This window comes from Squalius cephalus (assembly GCF_949319135.1).
Source record: "Squalius cephalus genome assembly, chromosome: 22".
Lineage (NCBI taxonomy): Eukaryota > Metazoa > Chordata > Actinopteri > Cypriniformes > Leuciscidae > Squalius > Squalius cephalus.
The window spans coordinates 10,645,717-10,667,808 of record NC_137143.1 but is presented as its reverse complement, the minus strand read 5'-3'; the positions used below and the strand labels follow the sequence as shown (position 1 = coordinate 10,667,808).

General features: G+C 40.1%; 1 protein-coding gene and 1 long non-coding RNA gene across 3 annotated transcripts in view; one reads left to right on the top strand and one right to left on the bottom strand.

Moving 5' to 3' along the window:
• Positions 1 to 19,370, bottom strand: part of LOC307150347 — a 63,201-nt gene extending 43,831 nt beyond the window's left edge. The window contains exons 1-2 of the long non-coding RNA XR_013819689.1: positions 19,309 to 19,370; positions 16,029 to 16,346 (exon numbers count right to left, since the gene is read on the bottom strand). This is a non-coding gene — a long non-coding RNA (uncharacterized lncRNA). The remainder of the gene's footprint in view (positions 1 to 16,028; positions 16,347 to 19,308) is intronic.
• Positions 1 to 22,092, top strand: part of ttll7 (tubulin tyrosine ligase-like family, member 7) — a 177,777-nt gene that overhangs the window by 55,745 nt on the left and 99,940 nt on the right. The window lies entirely within an intron of this gene.

The window sequence follows — 22,092 nt, the reverse complement described above, 5'->3', positions numbered from 1 at the left end:
AAAACGTTTTATATACTATTTTGATATCCTTGTGGACACAAGAGGGCAGTATAGCCCTATGTTTGCTTTTTTGTTGAACCAAATAGCACTAAATAGCCTGTTTTTAACTTTTTCATACTTCTTGAATTGCAAAAACAGAATAAAATAGGTTTAGTTCTAATATTTGTATAATTTTATATAAAAATAAATGGTGTATAATTACATTTTTAGAAGTTATGAGATGTTTCCTGCTTCCTTTTTGACATTAATTTAATCCCTCGCCATAGCAAAACCGTTTGAGATATTCAATATCCGTTTACAAATTTAGCATCATTAATATATTTTTATCATGTTGAAAAAGTTTGGTGGGAATAAAATAAACCTTTTAGGAGGAGTAACTAAAAACTCAGAGGCTGATTTAACAAAAAATCCATATTCAGACCAAAATATCTGACTTCCTGTTGGTTGCAGCTAATGCCTGTAAATTAGAAAGTTGTCCGGCTCGATGAGACCAATATACGTACTGATTTTTGTAATTGTGGGTAAAACTAACCCCCCCACTTTTGTCAAAAACATTTTGAAAGTGACACACTTCCTGCTGCCAGTTGGTGGCGCTATAACTTTGACTCACAATAGTCACATCCATCTGATCGGCCTCTTACCACGAACACACTGCTGAAGTTTCATCAAGATCAGTTAATGTGTGCAGAAGTTATAACACTTCGTGTTTCTCTTTTCTCGCCATAAATTCGTGTCCTCGCCACAGCCAAACCGTTTGAGATATCAAAAATCCGTCCGCAATTTAGCATCCTCAATGTCTTGACTTCATGCTGACCGAGTTTGGTGGGGATCGGATCAATTCCCTAGGAGGAGTATTTCACATTCCATTGTTTGCGTTTTCCAAACAACGTATAATAACCGACTTCCTGTTGGGCTGGTGTAAAACTTAGAGCACGAAAGTTGTTCGGCCCGATGAGATCTATATGTGTACTGAGTTTCATATTATTACATGCAAGCGTGTTTGATTTATGGACCAAGTTTTCAGACACCATTCCAGGGGGCGCTGTCGAGCCCCCCTGCCACGCCCGGGTACCAGCTTCAGTCCGGCCCTGATGGCCGCGGGTTCTGACGTGTGTGCAAAATTTCAAGAGTTTTTGAGCATGTTAAGGGCCCTAAAAGTGCCCGAGAAGTAGAAAAAAATAATAAATATAGCTGCGAGCAGCGATTACGGGCCCAAGCCGGTGGCACCGCAACCCTGGTGCCTTTAGTTACCTAAAGGCACCGGGGTGGCGGTGCCACCGGCTTTGGCCCTTCATCGCTGCTCGCAGCTATATTTATATATATATATATATATATATATATATATATATATATATATTAGGGGTGTAACGGTACGTGTATTCGTACCGGACCGTTTTGGTACAGGGCTTTCGGTTCGGTGCACGTGTGTACCGAATGACTGAATGCAATATTTTGTGTGCGGAACATAGGTACATTTTCGTGTTTCCACACGAACATATTAAGTGGCGGAAGTCTCCGCGTTCAGCGCAAATCCCGCCCTGCAGCTGATTCTAATGTTTTTTTCCGACAGGCTTTCAGACATTCTCTGGTTTTACCGTGTTTTACCCGTCGTCACTGTAACCTAAACCAATGAAATAGACTGCAGGGCGAAAAAAAGCTTTTCCGCTTCGTGTGCGCCGCCGCACTCTCCGTTCCGTGGCGTGTGTGTGTGTGTGTGTGTGTGTGTGTGTGTGTGTCGACGACCCGCTGCGCTCTCTGCTCAATGTTCGAGTCCGTGTTTGCGCTGCGCGTTCTGCTCTGTCGTTAACGGCCCAAACACTCCAATCATGTACCGATCACGCACTGGAAAAGCAAAGTCCGCAAATAAGGTGAAATTTCTCAGTAGTAACTAGACTTCTGTTTGCTGAGCAGCTGGTATAGTTATGCTGGCAAGTTGTGGCAACGATGGTAAAATGACCTGCTCTGATCACATGCTCTGGTAATAATAGCTTTGTACTATAGCTTTGGACTATATTTTATTTTGATAATTATTAAAAAATTGGAAAAAAAAATCTTAAATTGATTATGTTGATTGATTATTGAAAAATAATAATACATTAATATATTTGTTTAATATTATTTTAATATAGGGCTATTTTCTGTTCCTGCACTGTAATCATAGTTATTTATTTATATTTTTCATTATATTTTATTATGTGATATTGGTTTGAGACCGAGTATTTTATTTAGTGGAGAACTTTGCAGGAGTATTTTATTTCTTATTCTTTTTTTTATTTTATATCTATTATATTATATTTTATTAAAAAGTGTTTAAAAAAGTGTAAACAACTTGTTAAAAAAAGTTTATAGTAATAAACAACCTGCAGTTTAATGTTTGCATTTCTTTCCCTTACTGTACCGAAAATAAACCGAACCGTGACTTTAAAACCGAGGTACGTACCGAACCGTGATTTTTGTGTACCGTTACACCCCTAATATATATATAATATATTATATATATATATATATATATATATATATATATATATATATATATATATATATATATATATATATATATATATATATATAGAAAAGACAGAAACCTTATTACCTTATTCTGATTTTATGATACATTCAAAATATTCCACAACAAATCTTTTAAATTTAATGTAAAAATAAAAACGAAAGTAAGCACTGTTGGGCTCACGTAACCCTCTCATTAGAATCAAAATGTTTCAGCATTTGCGATGTATTTGGATGCTAAACTATTCTTTATTATAGGCTTTGTTCTTCACTCGTGTTCCAATATCGACGGAAAAAATCATCCTCTTCACACGCGCAAAAATGTGCTTGAAACATCACAGTGGAGCGGTGCTTACTGTGAATGTACGAATTGTACTACTGACTATTTAGAGCAGTGTAATTTTTATATGTTAGGTTAACTATTTTATTATTATATTTTATTAAGGCTATAATGAACAGGCTGCGATGTCAAGATTGCAATGCTGGAATGTGTGTTGTGTGTGTGTGTGTGTGTGTGTGTGTGTGTGTGTGTGTGTGTGTGTGTGTGTGTGTGTGTGTGTGTGTGTGTGTGTGTGTGTGTGTGTGTGTGTGTGTGTGTGCGTGTGTGTGCGTGTGTGTGTGTGTGTGTGTGTTCATGTTTTTCTATCCCGGTGGGGACTTCAACCTGAATGCACACAGACTCATGGGGACTTGTGTCACAGTGGGGACCTAAATAGAGGTCCCCATGGGTAAACAAGCTTATAAATCATACAGAATGACTTTTTTTGGAAATGTAAAAATGCAGAAAGTTTTCTGGGATAGGTAGGTTTAGGGGTAGGGTTAGTGTGAGGAGATAGAATATACAGTTTGTACAGTATAAAAACCATTAAGTCTATGGAGAGTCCCCACAAAGATAGTAAACCGTGTGTGTGTGTGTGTGTGTGTGTGTGTGGCGTGGGCGCGATTGAAGAGTGGACACATAAAAACATACTCTGTCATTATACAGGACGACATTCAAACTGCAAAGTGTTAACTTATATGTGTGTACAGTCGCAATAAAACACAACATTGTGCTTTTGTAAAATAATTTCAAGCAATCCACCCCCCGAAAGGCACTAATTGTAAAATTAAACTAAAATGCTCATGGCTGCACGGGCATTCATAACGGTGCGCATCCACGGCGAGGAACGAGCAGAACAGAGTGAACGTTTTTCAGTTAATTCCTACTTCCATAGGAATTCATTTGAAACGCTCGCTCAACCACTATCAATGTCAGTGCGGACGAGCATATTTTACTTTCGTTTTTAAGTTGGCGATTCAAAAGCCCCCAGCGGTGTCACACATAGATTAACCAGTGGTAAAATATTCTCACCGTCACAAACCTAGTATATTTTTATGTAGATACAATAGGCCTACCTGATTTTGAACACAAGAGGGCAGTATAGCCCTATGTATGACTTGACTTTTATGGGACTAAATAGTACAATTACTATTTTTAAACTTATAAATTATTATTAAATTGAAAAAAAAAAGAATAAAATGGGTTTAGTTGTGATATTTGTATACTTTTATATAGAAATAAATGGTTTTTAATTACATTTTTAGAAGATGAGGCTTTTAGTTTCCTTTTTGTACATTACTTTAGTCCCTCACTATAGCAAAACCGTTTGAGATATTTATTATCCATTCACAATTTAGCATATTTAATGTATTTTCATCATGTTGAAAAAGTTTGGTGGGAATAAAATAAATAGTTTAAGAGGAGTGGCTAAAAATTCAGAGGCTGATTTTGCAAAAAAAATCCACATTCAGACCAAAATATCTGACTTCCTGATGGCTGGAGCTAATGAATGTAAATTAGAAAGTTGTCCGGCTTGATGAGAACAATATACGTACTATTTTTTTTTACTGTAGTTAAAACTAACCCCCCCACTTTTGTCAAAAGCATGTTGAAAGTGACACACTTCCTGCTGCCAGTTGGTGGCGCTATAACTTTGACTCACAATAGTTACATCCATCTGATCGGCCTCTTACCACGAACACACTGCTGAAGTTTCATCAAGATCAGTCAATGTATGCAGAATTTATTCCACTTCGTGTTTCTCTTTTCTCGCCATAAATTCGTTTCCTCGCCACGGCCAAACCGTTCGAGATATCAAAAATCCGTCCGCAATTTAGAATCCTCAATGTCTTGACTTCATGCACACCGAGTTTGGTGGGGATTGGATGAATTCTCTAGGAGGAGTACTTCGCATTCCACAGCAAGCGTTTTCCAAACAACCCATAATAGCCGACTTCCTGTTGGGCTGGCGTAAAACTTGACCGGGGGAAAATTGTTCGGCCCGATGAGATCTATATGTGTACCGAGTTTCATATTAATTCATGCAAGCGTGTTTGATCTATGGACCAAGTTTTGGGACACCGTTCAAGGGGGCGCTGTTGAGCCCCCCTGCCACGCCCGGGTACCAGCTTCAGCCCGTCCCTGATGGCAGGGGGTTCTGACTTGTGTGCAAAGTTTCAAGAGTTTTTGAGCACGTTAAGGACCCCAAAAGCCCCTGAAACCTTGATTAACAATATAAAAGCAATAGTCAAATCCCCCCCTCCCCTCACACACACAGAGACACAGAGAGAGGGAGAGAAAATTCTTCAGAAAATCCACATTCAAACCAAAATATCTCTCTTCCTGTTGGTCGGAGATCGTTAATGTAAATTAGAAAGTTGTCCGTCTTGATGAGAACAATACACATACCAAGTTTTGTTGCTGTTGATAAAACTAACCCCCCCACTTATGACTAAAGGTGGCGCTACTGAGCCCCTCACCACGCCCGTTTCTGAAACTTTGCACAAGTCTACGGGCTAATAAGTGTGATGTGTCTGTCGAGTTTCATCCAATTTCAAGTATGTTAAGAGTCTCAAAAGCATCAAAAAAGAATATTAAAGTTTGAAGCGTTGCCATGGCAACAGTATTAAAGATATCAAAAATCCTTTCACAGGTCTACATCTGCCGTGTGTTTACATTATACACATAAAGTTTGAAGCAAATCGGGTAAAAATAAGAGGGTGATTTCAAAGCATTTTGAAAGGGACACACTTCCTGCTGCCAGTTGGTGGCGCTATAACTTTGACTCACAATAGTCACATCCATGTGATCGGCCTCTTACAACGAACACACTGCTGAAGTTTAATCAAGATCAGTTAATGTATGCAGAAGTTATAACACACTTCCTGTTTCCATTATTCGCCATAAATTCGTGTCCTCGCCACGGCCAAACCGTTCGAAATATCAAAAATCCGTCCGCAATTTAGCATCCTCAATGTCTTGACTTCATGCTGACTGAGTTTGGAGGCGAATGGATGAATTCCCTAGGAGGAGTACATTAAATTCCACAGCATGCGTTTCCAAACAACCCATAATAGCCGACTTCCTGTTGGGCTGGCGTAAAAAGTAAAAGTACGAAAGTTGTTTGGCCCGATGAGATCTATATGTGTATTGAGTTTCATATTATTACATGCAAGCGTGTCTGATTTATGGACCAAGTTTTCGGACCCCGTTCAAGGGGGCGCTGTTGAGCCCCCCTGCCATGCCCGGGTACCAGCTTCAGCCCGACCCTGATGGCCGCAGGTTCTGACCTGTGTGCAAAATTTCAAGAGTTTTCGAGCATGTTAAGGGCCCCAAAAGTGCCCGAAAGGTTGACAAAATAATAATAATAATAATAATAATAATAATAATAATAATCCTACCGAAAACAATAGGGCCTTCGCCCTTTCAGGGCTTGGGCCCTAATAAATAATCCTACCGGAAACAATAGGGCCTTCGCCCTTTCAGGGCTTGGGCCCTAATAATAATAAACAATAATCCTACCGAAAACAATAGGGCCTTCGCCCTTTCAGGGCTTGGGCCCTAATAATAATCCTACCGAAAACAATAGGGCCTTCGCCCTTTCAGGGCTTGGGCCCTAATAAAATATAGCTGCGAGCAGCGATTACGGGCCCAAGCCGGTGGCACCGCAACCCCAGTGCCTTTAGTTACTTAAAGGCACCGAGGTGGCTGTGCCGCCGGCTTTGGCCCTTCATCGCTGCTCGCAGCTATATATATATATATATATATATATATATATATATGAAGAGTTCGGTTGCAAAACGCGATAAACGCCATTTTTTGACATTTGGATTTTATTATTGGAAATCACTGTTCAGATGTACCTTAATCTATGTGTGAATTGCTGCCATTAATAAGATTTAAAAATGTACATTTTAAGCCTACTACAAAATGTATTTTTTCACAAAACGCGATATCCGCCAGCCTAGTTTCTTTACAAAGTGCGATATAACGGTTAGAACGTTCAGGATGCTGCGCGAGCTCAGGATGTCAAGCGAGGATCCTCAATGTCTTGACTTCATGCTGACCGAGTTTGGAGGCGATTGGATGAATTCTCTAGGAGGAGTACATTAAATTCCACAGCATGCGTTTCAAAACAACCCATAATAGCCGACTTCCTGTTGGGCTGGCGTAAAAAGTAAAAGTACGAAAGTTGTTCGGCCCGATGAGATCTATATGTGTACCGAGTTTCATATTATTACATGCAAGCGTGTCTGATTTATGGACCAAGTTTTCGGACCCCGTTCAAGGGGGCGCTGTCGAGCCACCTTGCCACGCCCGGGTACCAGCTTCAGCCCAGCCCTGATGGCCACGGGTTCTGACCCGTGTGCAAAGTTTCAAGAGTTTTCGAGCACGTTAAGGGTCTCAAAAGTGCCCGAAAGGTTGACAGAAAAATAATAATAATAATAATAATAATAATAATAATAATAATAATAATAATAATAATAAATAATCCTACCGAAAACAATAGGGCCTTCGCCCTTTCAGGGCTTGGGCCCTAATAATAATAATAAATAATCCTACCGGAAACAATAGGGCCTTCGCCCTTTCAGGGCTTGGGCCCTAATAATCCTTACGAAAACAATAGGGCCTTCGCCCTTTCAGGGCTTGGGCCCTAATAATAATAATCCTAACGAAAACAATAGGGCTCTGCGCCCTTTCAGGGCTTGGGCCCTAATAATCCTAACGAAAACAATAGGGCCTTCGCCCTTTCAGGGCTTGGGCCCTAATAATCCTACCGGAAACAATAGGGCCTTCGCCCTTTCAGGGGGCTTGGGCCCTAATAATAATAATAATAATAATAATAATCCTACCGAAAACAATAGGGCCTTCGCCCTTTCAGGGCTTGGGCCCTAATAAAATATAGCTGCGAGCAGCGATTACGGGCCCAAGCCGGTGGCACCGCAACCCCAGTGCCTTTAGTTACTTAAAGGCACCGAGGTGGCTGTGCCGCCGGCTTTGGCCCTTCATCGCTGCTCGCAGCTATATATATATATATATATATATATATATATATATATATATATATATATATATATATATATATATATATATATATATATATATGAACAGTTCGGTTGCAAAACGCGATAAACGCCATTTTTTGACATTTGGATTTTATTATTGGAAATCACTGTTCAGATGTACCTTAATCTATGTGTGAATTGCTGCCATTAATAAGATTTAAAAATGTACATTTTAAGCCTACTACAAAATGTATTTTTTCACAAAACGCGATATCCGCCAGCCTAGTTTCTTTACAAAGTGCGATATAACGGTTAGAACGTTCAGGATGCTGCGCGAGCTCAGGATGTCAAGCGAGGAGAGAGTCACCGCCGGTGAAGTGCTCCGAGTTTGCTCAGTGATTTAACGATAATATCAAAACATAAAACATATATTTTTAAAAAGAGGATTCAATAGGCTAACTAAAAAACGTTTACCATTTAATTGTTTATACTGTAGGCGGCGAGCTGTCAGTCACGTAGGCTACGTCACTGATCAAGCTGTCTGTCAAGCGGGTCGCACACCGGACGCGCAGCTCAGCGCCGCGCCGCGCATTGCCGCGCAGCGCCACGTCTTTTAAATTCGAACACATTATTCTCTATGAGAGTACACACACCGGCGGCGCCTTTCGGCGTCTGTCCGCGACGCCCAGCAACGGCTCAGGACCGTGTTCAAAATCCTGCCGCGCCACAGCGCCATTTATAGTTTTATATTAAATTTACATTTATGTGTCTCAAATCGTAGTTAATGTATATACGGACTTAACCCCGTGCTGCAATATACATTTAGTTTTAAATTTATTTACAGAAATCAGAAAATTGCTGATGCTAACGGATTTTCAGGTGAGAGTTGTCCTAGACGTGGCGCGGCGCGGCGCTGAGCTGCGCGTCCGGTGTTGCGACCCACTTCAGAGTCAAGCTAACGTTATGGATCTGATCATACAGGTTTGGTTTTCAGCAGCGGTGTGGAAGGAGCCTCCACTCTTTCTGTAACAAGCTACAAGTCGTTTATCTAACTAACTTAATCTTACTTATCTAAATTGTAACTAATCACAAATAGTCCGAAGCTGTTTAAGGATGGTTGAAACGATAAACATCCTGCAGTTTGTCTGCTCTGACAGCTCAGCTAGCCAGGCAGCGCAATGGGTTTTTTTTTTTTTTTTTAATGCCCACTGTCCCTATGTGAAGCACAAGCACACAGACGTCCGTACGTTGTTATCCGACCTTTTCATTCAGGGACTGCCCTGGATTACTGGCACATGCCATAGTCACATTATGTTTATTATGGCATTATGTTTTTGAATATTATTTACGATTAATTGATAAATTATTGTTAATTTTCCCACTGATGATCCAAAAGATTTATTCAATGGTATTACAGTAGTAGAATATAGCCTATGGTGGATATATAGCGTTTTGAAAAAAAAAAAAAAAAAAAAAAAAAAAAAAAAAAAAAAAAATGTTATGTTGTGTATGTTCTGGCCAAAACTAACTCAGAATCTTATTATTATTAATCAATCTTTGTATATACTATTCCATATATTTATGATGTATTTTTTTTAACCAATTTAAGATGTTTGACAATGTTAAGATAAATATGTTGCATTTTGGCATGGTTTTTGACTTATTTATGAACTATTTATGGACATAAAATTAAATTAAAAATATCGTGGATTTGAAGAATATTGTGTCCCTGGCCTTCACTGAGCTCAAGTAATAGTTTAATGTACAAACAATTTATAAAATAATAATGTCAAATAACCAACATTTCTCAAAATGGATATATCTCGTTTTGCAACGAAACTCTTCATATATATATATATATATATACACACAGTATATATAAAAGAGAAAATATTACTTGACTTACCTTATTCTGATTTTATGATACACTCAAAATATTCCACAACAAATCCTTTAAATTTAATGTAAAAATAAAAACGAAGGTCAGCAGTGTTGGGCTCATGTAATCCTCTCATTAGAATCAAAATGTTTCAACATTTGTGATGTATTTGGATGCTAAACTATTCCTTATTATAGGATTTGTACTTTACTCGTGTTCCTTAGGAGGAGTAGGTAAAAACTCAGAGTCTGAAATATCCAAAAAATCCACATTCAGACCTAAATATCTGACTTCCTGTTGGTCGGAGCTAATGACTGTAAATTAGAAAGTTGTCCGACTTGATGAGAACAATATAGGTACTGATTTTTGTAACTGTGGGTAAAAGTAACCCCCCCACTTTTGTCAAAAACATTTTGAAAGTGACACACTTCCTGCTGCCAGTTGGTGGCGCTATAACTTTGACTCACAATAGTTACATCCATCTGATCGGCCTCTTACCACGAACACACTGCTGAAGTTTCATCAAGATCAGTTAATGTGTGCAGAAGTTATACCACTTCGTGTTTCTATTTTCTCGCCATAAATTTGTGTCCTCGCCACGGCCAAACCGTTCGAGATATCAAAAATCCGTCCGCAATTTAGCATCCTCAATGTCTTGACTTCATGCTGACCGAGTTTGGAGGTGATTGGATGAATTCTCTAGGAGGAGTACATCAAATTCCACAGCATGCGTTTTTCAAACAACCCATAATAGCCGACTTCTGTTGGGCGGAGCTAATAACTTAGAGTGCGGAAGTTGTTCGGCCTGATGAGATCTATATGTGTACCGAGTTTCATATTAATTCATGCAAGCGTGTTTGATATATGGACCAAGTTTTCAGACCCCGTTCAAGGGGGCGCTGTCGAGCCCCCCTGCCACGCCCAGGTACCAGCTTCAGCCCGGCCCTGATGGCCGCAGGTTCTGACCTGTGTGCAAAGTTTCAAGAGTTTTCGAGCACGTTAAGGGCCCCAAAAGACCCTGAAACCTTGAAAAACAATTATAAAAGCAACTTTCTCCTAACAGGCAAAACCCCCACACCCCACACACACACACACACAGAGACACAGATACAGCGAGAGAGAGAGAGAGAATTCTCCAAAAAATCACATTCAAACCAAAATATCTGACTTCCAGTTGGTCGGAGCTAATAACTCTAAATTATAAAGTTGTCCGGCTCGATGAGAACATTATACATACCGATTTTTGTTATTCTAGGAAAAACTAAGCCCCCATTTTTGACTAAAGGTGGCGCTACTGAGCCATTCCACCACGCCCGTTTCTGAAACTTTGCACGTCTACTGGCTAATAAATGTGATGTGTCTGTCGAGATTCATCCAATTTCAAGCATGCTAAGAGTCTCAAAAGCATCCGAAAAGAATATTAAAGTTCGATGCGTTGCCATGGCAACAGTATCTAAGATATCAATAATCCTTTCACAGGTCTACATCTGCCGTGTGTCTACATTATACACATAAAGTTTGAAGCAAATCGGGTAAAAATAAGAGAGTGATTTCAAAGCATTTTGAAAGTGACACACTTCCTGCTGCCAGTTGGTGGCGCTATAACTTTGACTCACAAATGTCACATCCTTGTGTTCGGCCTCTTACAACGAACACACTGCTGAAGTTTCATCAAGATCAGATAATGTATGCTGAAGTTATAACACACTTCCTGTGTCCCTTATTCGCCATAAATTCGTTTCCTTGCCACGGCCAAACCGTTTGAGATATCAAAAATCCGTCCGCAATTTAGCATCCTCAATGTCTTGACTTCATGCTGACCGAGTTTGGAGGCGATTGGATGAATTCTCTAGGAGGAGTACATTAAATTCCACAGCATGCGTTTCAAAACAACCCATAATAGCCGACTTCCTGTTGGGCTGGCGTAAAAAGTAAAAGTACGAAAGTTGTTCGGCCCGATGAGATCTATATGTGTACCGAGTTTCATATTATTACATGCAAGCGTGTCTGATTTATGGACCAAGCGGGCCCAAGCCGGGCCCAAGCCGGGCCCATTGCGGGCCCAAGCCGGTGGCACCGCCACCCTGGTGCCTTTAGTTACACTAAAGGCACCGGGGTGGCGGTGTCACCGGCTTGGGCCCTCCATCGCTGCTCGCAGCTATATTTATATATATATATATATATATATGTGTAACAAGAATATATATATATATATATATATATATATATAAGACAGAAAATATTACTTGTCTTACCTTATTCTGATTTTATGATACACTCAAAATATTCTACAACAAATCCTTTAAATGTAATGTAAAAATAAAAACAAAAGTAAGCAGTGTTGGGCTCACGTTACCCTCTCATTAGTATGAAAATGTTTCAACATGTGCCATGTATTTGGATGCTAAACTATTCTTTATTATAGGCTTTGTACTTCATTTGTGTTCCAATATCGACGGAAAAAATCATCCTCCTCATACGCGCAAAAATTTGCTTGGAAACATCACAGTGGAGCGGTGCTTACCGTGAATGGTACAAATTGTACTACTGACTATTTAAACAGAGCAGTGTAATTTTTATATGTTAGGTTGACTATTTTATTAATATATTTTATTAAGACTATTATAATATTCTCACTGTCACATACCTAGTATATTTTTATATAGATACAATAGGCCTACCTGATTTTGAACACAAGAGGACAGTATAGCACTATAAATGACTTGATTTTTTTATTTTTATTATTATTTAGTATTTTTAAACTTAGAATAAAATTAGAATAAAATTCTTTTTAAAAAAAGAATAAAATGGGTTTAGTTGTGACATTTGTATAGTTTTATACAGAAATAAATGGTGTATAATTACATTTTTAGAATATATGAGGCTTTTAGTGTTTCCTTTGTGGACATTACTTTAATCCCTCACTATAGCAAAACCGTTTGAGATTTTATTTTTAAAAATAATCAGTTAACAACATAGGCCTGCTGACTATAAAAATGACAAATATGGAGGTTTTATATATTTTATAACATATGATACAGTGAAGCAACCTCACTTGACGAGTGTCATTTCCTGAATACAATCACAGTTGAAACTGTGACATTGATTTCATACAACAGGTTAATAAACAGTTCCAGTTAAGTCACTTACATTTTAGATGCAATATTGACTGTTTTTGTTCTGTTTCAGCAGCAAAAATAGTTAAACAAAGATCACAGCAGAACCATCACGCATCACGTGTTTTCTCATAACTGAACGATTCAGCATTTTTAACGAATCGGTTGACTCAAAGATTGAATGATCAATAAACATCTGTCTTAATCATGATCGACTCATTCGAACGAATCGTTTGAACGAATGAATCAATGACTCGCTTATTAAGATGGATGCCTGGCGACACCTAATGGCGGTTTAGTGTTGTTTAAAAGCATCATTCTTTCCAACGTGTGTGTGCAACATTATCAATGTCAGTGTGGACGTCTGTATTTTTCTTTCACTTTTATATTAGCGTTTTAAAAGCACCCGCTCGTGTCACATGTCGATTAACCGGTGGGAAAATATCCTCAGACACATACCTAATAAATGTATATTTAAATACAATATTGGCCTACCTGGTAAAAAGTTTTATATACTATTTTGATGTCCTTTTGGACACAAGAGGGCAGTATAGCCCTATGTTTGCTTTTTTGTTTAACCAAATAGCACTAAATAGCCTGTTTTTAACTTTTTCATTCTTCTTGAATTGCAAAAACAGAATAAAATGGGTTTAGTTGTGATATTTGTATACTTTTATATATAAATAAATGGTATATAATTACATTTTTAGAAAATTTGAGGCTTTTAGTGTTTCCTTTTTGGACATTACTTTAATCCCTCGCCATAGCAAAACCGTTTGAGATATTTATTATCCGTTCACAATTTAGCATATTTAATGTATTTTCATAATGTTGAAAAAGTTTGGTGGGAATAAAATAAATAGTTTAAGAGGAGTGGCTAAAAATTCAGAGGCTGATTTTGCAAAAAAATCCACATTCAGACCAAAATATCTGACTTCCTGATGGCTGGAGCTAATGAATGTAAATTAGAAAGTTGTCCGGCTTGATGAGAAAAATATACAAACTATTTTTTTTTTACTGTATTTAAAACTAACCCCCCCACTTTTGTCAAAAGCATGTTGAAAGTGACACACTTCCTGCTGCCAGTTGGTGGCGCTATAACTTTGACTCACAATAGTTACATCCATCTGATTGGCCTCTTACCACGAACACACTGCTGAAGTTTCATCAAGATCAGTTAATGTATGCAGAAGTTATTCCACTTCGTGTTTCTCTTTTCTCGCCATAAATTCGATTCCTCGCCACGGCCAAACCGTTCGAGATATAAAAAATCCGTCCGCAATTTAGCATCCTCAAAGTCTTGACTACATGCACACCGAGTTTGGAGGGGACACAGTGAATTTTCTAGGAGGAGTATTTCACATTCCACAGCAAGCGTTTTCCAAACAACCCATAATAGCCGACTTCCTGTTGGGCTGGCGTAAAACTTGACCAGGGGAAAGTTGTTCGGCACGATGAGATCTATATGTGTACCGAGTTTCATATTAATTCATGCAAGCGTGTACCTTCATCCACGCCCAAACGTTCATCCACGCCCGGGTACCAGCTTCAGCCCGGCCCTCATGGCCGTGGGTTCTGACCTGTGTGCAAAGTTTCAAGAGTTTTCGAGCACGTTAATGGCCCCAAAAGCCCCTGAAACCTTGAAAAACAAGATTTAAACTCAAAAGACACCCCCCCCCCCCACCCCACACACACACAGAGACGCAGGGTCAGAGAGAGAGAGAGGGAGAAAATCCACATTCAAATCAAAATAACTGACTTCCTATTGGTCGGAGGTAATGAATGTAAATTAGAAAGTTGTCCGGCTCGATGAGAACAATATACATACCAAGTTTTAAGACTCTATGTAAAACTAAGCCCCCATTTTTGACTAAAGGTGGCGCTACTGAGCCCCTCACCACGCCCGTTTCTGAAACTTTGCACATGTCTACTGGCTAATAAATGTGATGTGTCTGTCGAGTTTCATCCAATTTCAAGCATCTTAAAAGTCTCAAAAGCATCCAAAAAGAAAATTAAAGTTTGATGCGTTGCCACGGCAACAGTATCTAAGATATCAATAATCCTTTCACAGGTCTACATCTGCCGTGTGTCTACATTATACATATAAAGTTTGAAGCAAATCGGGTAAAAATAAGAGGGTGATTTCAAAGCATTTTGAAAGTGACACACTTCCTGCTGCCAGTTGGTGGCGCTATAACTTTGACTCACAATTGTCACATCCATGTGATCGGCCTTTTACCACGAACACACTGCTGACGTTTTATCAAGATCAGTCAATGTATGCAGAAGTTATAACACCCTTCCTGTTTCTCTTTTCTCGCCATAAATTCGTTTCCTCGCCACGGCCAAACCGTTTGAGATATCAAAAATCCGTCCGCAATTTAGCATCCTCAATGTCTTGTGTTCATGCACACCGAGTTTGGTTGCGATTGGACGAGTATTTCAAATTCCAGAGGATGCGTTTTTCAAACAACCCATAATAGTTGACTTCCTGTTGGGCTTTTGTAAAACTTAGAGCACGAAAGTTGTTCGGCCCGATGAGATATATATGTGTACCGAGTTTCATATTATTACATGCAAGCGTGTTTGATTTATGGACCAATTTTTCGGACACCATTCCAGGGGGCGCTGTCGAGCCCCCCTGCCACGCCCGGGTACCAGCTTCAGTCCGGCCCTGATGGCCGCGGGTTCTGACGTGTGTGCAAAATTTCAAGAGTTTTTGAGCATGTTAAGGGCCCCAAAAGTGGCAAAAAGGCAAAAAAAAAAATAAAATAAAATAAAAAAAATAATAATAATAATCCTACCGGAAACAATAGGGCCTTCGCCCTTTCAGGGCTTGGGCCCTAATAATAATAAACAATAATCCTACCGAAAACAATAGGGCCTTCGCCCTTTCAGGGCTTGGGCCCTAATAATAATAATAAACAGAGCAATTCCCAGAGGGTCCTCACACCATCGGTGCTCGGGCCCTAATAAATAAACAAAAAAATTGGAACTGCAAACAAAAGAATAAAAAAAAACAAGACTGCAATCTTTCAGGGAACTAGAGAGAAAATAAAATAATAGACTAGATAGCAACAAAATCAAAATCAAGAGAGAACTTAAAAATAAGGCTTGGGAGAACTAGAGCTAAAACAAAGACTGGAGCTTGACTAGAGTAAAAAAATTGAAACATCAAAAGAAAAAAGAAAGAAAATACAAACCTAGACTGGCAGGAAAGACAAAATGTAGCGGTGTCTAATAAGACCCGTAGAAACAGGCAAGCTAAAATGCATACAAAGAATGCAGACAAGGCACACAAAACAAACCAGCAAAGACATGAGGGAAAGGAGCACAATATAAAGGGAGAGGAGAACATGAAGAACAGGTGAACACAATCAAGAAAACGAGAACTAGACAAGGACTTAAAAAGAGGGCATGGTAACGGGAAATAAGGAGGTGGGACGAGAGGAGCACATGCCCAACACAAACAAAGACAGTGTCATGTCCTCAAGCACAAGACAAACAAAGAAACATTAACCCTCTGGGGTCTGAGCTGTTTTCTGGGCCTGGAGGTGTTCTGACATGCTCTGACATTTGTGCTTATTTCTGTTACTTGTGACATTTTCATGGCTAAAGTCTGATTACACTGTATTCAGCACAAACTCTGCTACAATAATATATCAGCAGCATGTATGTAAAAGTTTGTAGTTTTGAGATAATGACATTTATGCGTGGTTTGTGAAAATACAAAAAAAAAAATTGTCACTGAAATAAGGTCATGAAACCCATACTGATTATAAATCTTCCAAAAGATTTCAGTAACAACTACGCTAGAGAAAAATATATTGATTATCATATGTTACTTCAAATGTTTCCATTCGTTATGATGATATGAAATGAGATAATAGTAAAAACATGAAACCTTTGTTTGGTGCGTTTTGCTTTTCAAATGCGATCGTTTCAAACGCGATCGTGATACATTCAAAACCAGAGCTCGCTCCAAAATATGAAACATTATGGTTACCATATTATACATATCTACATTTGAGCAGATATCCACAAACACAGTAACAGTAAACACGGGTCTAAATATTATAATATTCACCATGTATCTAGCAACAGTTCAACTGCAATGTGAAGTTTATGCAACAATAACATGAACTAATAATTAAGAATTTCTTACCTTACATCTTTCTTGTCTTCAAATCACGTTCTTCTTCTTCTGGGGTAAATCCAATGTAAGTTCACGGCACGTCTTTCAAACTCGACGAAAAGCAGAGACTGATGAAGTGTGGTGTTTTGTTTTTTGAGGTAGGCTAATGAGCGCGATCGCGTTCCATGTGGAGATTTGCATGTGAATCTCTTTTGCGCGTGTGGGCGTGGTCAAATTAAAAATAATTAGCTGGACATCTTGTTGGTTTTATACAAATTACTTAAACAGAGAATATTTGTTTTCAGTTTGAATCCAATCATTTAAAAGTACACACTTAAATGCAGAGGTGGGTAACGACATTTACTTCGTTACATTTACTTGAGTATTTTTTTGGAAAAATTGTACTTTTAAGAGTAGATTTGAATGTGGGTACTTATTACTTTTACTCGAGTACATTTCTAATGAAAAAACTGTACTTTTACTTCGTTACGTTGGGCGACGTTCCTCTCGTTACTTTATTTTAATGCAATATGTGTTGTTAAATGCGTAAGTGCAATGTATCTTTTTTCTGGGCTTGAGCGATGCTCAATTCACAAATGAATCACTCTTTTGAGTCGATTCTGTTCAAAGACTTCATCAAACAAGTTGGCAGATCTGTCTAAATCGGTTCGCGAATCAGTTTGAATGATTCAGTTCCTGATTCTGTTCAGTTCCTGCACGCACTGAATCGTCTGAAACGATTTCAATTCACACTCGACTCGGAGTCGTAACAGGAAGATTTAAGCACATCAAGAGCGTTGGATGAAGTGGCAGTGGACCGTACAGTACAGTCAAGTGAGAGCAAATCTTCCAATGCATCATATATTTGCCAGCGATGAAGATCTTTATTAGTTGAACATCTTCGTAAGCTGTCTGTGAATGAATGATTCCACAGGACGATATATTCGATTTCATTTCACTCAGGTAATACATTTTACAACCAAACAGATTATTACGCCATGATAGCACTACTAGAAAGTATGACATTACCCGTTTTTTGGACATATACATTAATTTATACATTAAATAAGCTACCATTGTTCACAGTTTATGAACACCCGCCATCCCGCGGTAGTTTGTGTGTATTGTTGCGCAGTGGCGTGCGAACTCGGCTTGAAAACGAATGCCTTGCCTGCCGTCGACACAGTTGAGTTAACCAGTTTAAACATGCTTGCAGAAATACAGTATACATTTGATTATATTTTGGAGAACCGACAGAAGAAGATCCGTCGATGTACTTTTTTTTTTTTTTTTGTGGTCAGATATTCAGTAGCAGTCATGAGCGTGAGCACATGTGAAGAGTTTTAACTCTTTCTTCTCTGTGTCAATTACATGCTTTGAATGCAACACTCTGCAGATTCACTTTATTTCGACATTGTCTAATAATCCAAATGTAGTTGTATAAGTTACTATTATACAAACTAAAGGACAGGCAATGATTTTCTTTTTCGGGCTACAGATTTTACTTTTTGTTGCAAAGAGAGCCAATCTACTTATGAAAACGATAGTCATTTAAATAAAAAAAAATCTAAATAATATCATTTTATATGATGACTTCAGATGCAAAAGCCTATAAGTACCATCTGAAATTTTCTTCTAAAAGAGCATTTTTATCAAGCTTGTATGTTTATGTTCAGTTATTTCACTTAAATGGCAATGAAAAGTACCTATTAATTGTCATTAAAGTGAAATTACTGAACTTAAATATACGAGCTTGATAAAAATGCTTGTTTTAGAAGAAAGTTTCAGATGGCACTCAGAGGCTTTTGCATCTGAAGTCTTCATATATATATATATATATATATATATAGGCCTATATGAAAGTTACTCGCTACTTGAGTAGTTTTTTCATTGGATACTCTATACTCAAGTAACTATTAAGATTATTACTTTTACTTTTACTTTGAGTAAATATTTCTATAAGTACTTGTACTTTTACTTGAGTACAGTTTTTGGGTACTCTACCCACCTCTGCTTAAATGTTTATAAAGGTATATGGCTCATAAATGTGTGACAAGTATTCGCTGAGTTTTGTTTCAATTTATAGACGTGCTCAAGAAAAAAAAGTTCACCGTGACGAGGAGGCAGAAAGCACACCCTGTTTATTATTCTTTATTTTACAAAAGCACAATATTTTGATTCGATTGTAAGTGGACACATACAAAAGTAGAAATATCACAGATTCTTTTTTCATATTTCTTTTTTCTGTATGACCATAAATGACGGAGAAACTTAAGTTTATTGTGCTACTATGTGAAGAAAATCCAGCAAAACGCGCGGGCGCGTTTGTCGACCCCAGAAGGTTAAACAGAGACAAAACAGAGAAGGCTCCCAGGACAGGACCCTGACAAAATGATACAAGTATGCACCCTTTAAGGGTAGATAAGATACAAGGTGAACCTTTGAGGATACCTTATGAAAAATAACCATGGTGTTACACAAGTGAAATTTCAGTAACCATGTTCCCTTTCGAGGGAACTCGCGATGCGTCGATAACGCTTTGGGAACGCCCCCGGCGTGAATGCGTCTGAAGCATCTATGTCGACTAGTCCAATGGAATGAATGAAATGCGCGTCACGGGCGGGTGACGTCATGACCAGGAAGCTATAAAAGCGCATCCGGTGAAACCGGCTTTAGCTTCTGTTGCCTCAGCAAGCGATCTGTGTACTCTGTCTGTCTTATTTACTGTTGTCTGTATTTGAGAAAATGGAAAAGCAAATGTTCAAACTCTGTGCCCCTCCTTGCCCGCGTTATTTAACGGGTGAGGATACACACGAGCTTTGTGTCATTTGTTTGGGAGTGGAGCATGCGGTGTCAGCCTTCGAGGGGGGTGATTGCCAGCATTGCGAGCGGCTCCCTCTCCGCACACTCCGCTCCCGGCTGGCACTTTTTGAGGAAAGTGGTCAGCCTCGCGATCCTCCGGGTGCAGGACCCGCTGCTGCTGAGGCAGCGCGGAGAATGCATTCCTGGGGATCGCAAAAGGATCTCTCAGAAGGGTTGGAGACGGGTCCGAGGACCTTATCTCCTTCCTGTCCTGGGGGATCCAGCGCTCTCTCTCCGGTGTCGGAAGCCCGCGCTGCGGCTTCTTCCGCCCGGGAAGAGAGCCCAATGCTTCAGTGCTCTAGCTCCGAGGAGTTAGATGTGCTGAGCGTTGGCAGTGAAAGCAAAAGCACTACAATAAGGGAAGAGGATTCACAGTCCTCTTCTCCAGCGTATGAGGAGTTGGTGGATGTGATTACTCGCGCTGTTGAAAAGTTTCATATTGAATGGCCAGCCGAGAAAAGGGACGCTCGTCCTAAAAGCAAACTAGATGAGCGTTTCCTTCCATCTATTAAATCATTTCCACCACGAGGCCTTCCATTTTTTCCAGATCTGCACAGTGAGCTGTCTAGATCTTGGAATAAACCATATTCCTCTCGTCTCTATAGTCCCCATGTTCACGTTTATTCAGATATTAGGGGGCTGAGAGAATATGGTTATGGGTCGATGCCCCAGGCTGAACAGACGCTCGTGAGCTATCTGTCGCCTGGTACAGCATCGTCCCTGAAGGCCTCAGCTTTGCCCACAAAGCCTCTGAAAACTACATCATCTCTCGTGGGCAAAGCATATACGGCAGCAGGTCAGGCTGGAGCATGTCTACACACTATGGCAGTGCTCCAGGCTTATCAGGCTGATCTGCTGGGGGATTTGGACAGAAGTGAGGGGGTGGGGCCCGATGAGGTTCGAGAACTTCGTCGGGCCACGGATTTGTCTCTCAGGGCTACTAAGGAGACCGCCAGAGCAATTGGGCGGTCTATGGCAGCCCTTGTAGCCACTGAGAGGCATCTTTGGTTAAACTTGGCAGAAATAAAAGAAAAAGATTGTGCTTTTCTGTTAGATGCACCTATTGATCCCTCTGGTCTCTTCGGTGAGGCTGTTAATTCTGTTGTGGAAAGATTCCAGGAGGCTAAGAAACAGTCAGAGGCATTTAAGAGATTTCTCCCTCGCCGTGTCCAACCCCCTGGGGCTGCTGGGCGTGAGCAGTCCCAGCCGTCAAGCTCCTCATACAGAGCACAGCAGAAAGAGAGTGTTGCGTCTCATGCTCCGCCACAGAAACACTGGAAGCAGACGCAGCACTCTCAGCCGAAGCCTTCAAAGAAGAAGCCGGATCTGAGGACCGTACTTCAGGCTAAGAAGGCTTCGGCTCAAAAGAAAAGGTCCTGACTCCTATGGAGTCAGACCCATGAGGGCAGCCCCACCCGGGGTGGAGCGGATCACACCTCAGCATACGGTGTCCGCTCCACCTCGGTGTCCTCAGGGAGCCATTCTGCCAACCCCGCACCCTTGGTCTCGGGGCGCAGTGGTTCCCAGCGATCGTCTGGCGCAATGTCAACTCGACATTACGCCAGATATGAGCCTTCTGAGGGGGGTTCAAAAACATTCAGTTCGGGTGGTTCCTGCCGGTATGTTTCAGGCCCCCGGGCCGAGTGTCTCAATTACACCAGAGGCCAGCCTCGAGAGGCTGGTTCCCTTAGTAGATTTTCTGACAGAGTGGAAGAAACTGCCAAATATTTCTCTATGGGTCCTGCATATAGTAGAGAAAGGATACAGAATCCAGTTCGGTTCTCGTCCTCCACGCTACAACGGGGTGTTGCCCACGCTGGTACACCCCGAGCAGGCTCTGGTGATGGAGCAAGAGGTGAAAGCTCTTCTGGCAAAAGAAGCGATAGAGCAGGTGTATTCACCCGACAGAGAATCGGGTTTTTACAGCCGCTATTTCATCGTTCCAAAAAAGGATGGGGGGTTGCGTCCCATTTTAGATCTTCGTCTGTTGAATCGGACAGTTCAAAAACTCAAGTTCAAGATGCTGACACTCAAACAGATCGTGACTCAAATCAGATCCGAGGACTGGTTTGTCACGATAGATCTGAAAGACGCTTACTTCCATGTCTCCATCCTCCCTCAGCACAGGAAGTTCCTGAGGTTTTCTTTTGGGGGCAAAGAATACCAGTATCGGGTACTTCCATTCGGTCTAGCTTTATCACCCCGCACATTCACCAAGTGCGTAGATGCAGCTCTGGCCCCGCTCAGGCTGCAGGGCATACGTATTCTGA